Genomic DNA, 2,534 nt, shown 5'->3' with positions numbered 1-2,534 from the left:
TTCAAAATATTACTCTTTATTAAAACAGGCATAGCCATTAATAAATAGTGTAATTAATACTATTTAGGACACAGTTTACAGTAAGATTTCAAACTATAAATAAGTATATATAAAATAAACATACATAAATAAAAAGCTCCAGTAGAACAGTACTAAAAGTTTTTTTTTTTAAAGTTTAATTACAAGATAGTCCTCAATTTACCTTAGACTCAAATAGAATTTTCTTAAAAATAAGAGGTAAAAATCTTCCCTAGAATAAGATGGCGGAGGAGTCGGTGGACGTGGGGTACATCTCTCTCCAAGGATACATCAGGAATACACCTTCAGAGACAGAAGTGCATGCTAACAGGGGACAAGAGTACCTGACCAATGGAAAAGAATATATAGAACCACGCAAAACTCAGTAGGACGAAGGAACTATGGGAAAAACAGGAGGGTTAGAAGGACTGGACCTGCCCTTGGTGGGTGGGGAAACTGAGGCAGGGGTCCAATCCCTGCATGGGGCAATTGTCTGAGAAACATTTAAGGCTGAAACAGCTGATCTGTGGCAGCCTAAATGGAATGAGAATCAGACAGTCCTTACCGCAGCCGTACACACCCCGGACAGGGACACAGGTCCCCTGGAAGGTGCAGCAGCTGGGAGCTGGAGTTTAGGGATTGTGGGGCAATCCCAGGGCGAGGGGTGCTGTTGACTGCAGAGAGATGGACTGTGGGGATGTGAGGGAAAAGAGACGGATTGAGGGGATATGAGGGAGGAAAGCCAGGCAGCCGCGGAAGCAAGGCCATACTGTTGAGTCACGGGTAGGGGATGGAGCCATCACCATAGCCTCTCTCTCCCAACACGCCAGCATCAGCAGCTGAACAATAGAGAGGCTGGCCCATCAAACGCCTGACACACTGCACTACAGAGTAGGACCCCACCCAGGGTGCCACTTTAAGTGCTAGGGACGCCAACCTACAGACTAGGATCCCAGCCAGGACGGCCCCTCTACGTGCCTGACACACTGAACAACTGAGAAGGACCCCAGGCAAGGTAGCCCTCTAAGTGCCTGAACCCGCGGAGCTAAAGATAGGCCTTTTGATTGCCAGCTACAAGAGGCTCGAAAAAAGACTCATAGGGACATAACTCCTGCAGCAGAGGTAGTCCGTGTCCTTCTACACTTGGCACCGCCAGGGTCCCTGCAAGCCAAGCAGCTGTGCCACCTTCATGCTCAACTCTCACTGGGGCAGAGCTGCCACAGGCAAAAAAAGTCTTATACCCACAGAGACTTCAGTCATGTGCAGCTCTTTGCCACCCTGTAAACTGTGGCCTTCCAGGCATCTCTGTCAGGGAGCAGGGGGTTCTCCAGGCAAGAATCCTGGAGCGTACCAGCCTATACTGGTTGCCATACCCTTCTAGAACACTGTATTTCCTGCTGCCCTAGCAGCCAACTCCCCTGAGTACCTGGTGCTGCCAGAACCCCTGCGACCCAAGTAGCTGCACCACCTCCACACCTGGCCCTCACAGGGGCAAACCCAAGCCCTAAAGGGAAGCCCCAGGAGGAAACCCCAGTGGACGACCCACATGTATAGGTGGAAATGAAACCACAATTGAAACCCAGGGGCAGTGTGGCTAAGGAAGAAGACCTAAAACCTTACCACCAGTTGTACAAGCTGCAGATTAAATCCACATGATCAACTAGGAAGACTGTCTCTATGGAATAGATAAAAGGTCACTGAGAGCTCCCACAAAAGAACACTCAGTAGTTCTGATAGCTGTGGACGCTGGAGGCAAGAACACAAAGGAGTAGGACCAGATTAGAATCTGAGCTGCCCCCACAGCAGGTGCAGAGATCAGCACAGTGTTGGAGGGCATCCGAGGGAGGTAAAGCAGACTATGACTCCCAGTGTGGGAAAGGATGCTGACATCAATGACTCAAGAAAAACATTTATTATTCTTATTTTTTGACTTATTCTGTAGATTCTTTTGAATTTTTTTTTTCTTTTTTCTCTCCCCCCCCTCCCCCATTGTAGCTGTCAATTTTACTGGCACTATGAAATCCAATTAAGCTTTTGAGCTTTATTTTTTCTAGTCACATTTTTTATTGTTATAAACCTCTGCCTCTACATTGGGCTTCTGCAATTCTGTGGAGTTTTCCTCTTTTTTTTCTTTTCTCTTTTTAAAATTTTTTAAACCTATTTTTATTTTTTCTATATTTATTCCTTAGTTTGCTTTTCCTATGCTTCTTTTCCCCTTGCAGTTAATTTAATCTTTAACATATATAAATCTTCTTTATCTACCTTTATCTAACTTTGCATATCTATCCTTTCGTTTCTTTCTCTCCTTTCCTCTCAACATAGTTGTTAGTTTTAGTTTCAAGGCTTTATTCCCCAGTTGGCACTTTGCTTTAGTTTTGTTTTCTAGTTTGTGCTTTGGCTAGTTTTGTTCTGGTAGATATAATTTTTGGTTTCTTTTGTTCACTCGGTCAATCTATTGTACTTTATTTTTGTTGGACTTTTTTGATTTTGCCTATGGGTGTGTATGTATATGTGTA

The sequence above is a fragment of the Bos indicus genome, chromosome 9, assembly GCF_029378745.1.
Source record: "Bos indicus isolate NIAB-ARS_2022 breed Sahiwal x Tharparkar chromosome 9, NIAB-ARS_B.indTharparkar_mat_pri_1.0, whole genome shotgun sequence".
Taxonomy (NCBI): Eukaryota; Metazoa; Chordata; class Mammalia; order Artiodactyla; family Bovidae; genus Bos; species Bos indicus.
Note: the sequence above shows the minus strand (reverse complement) of the source record.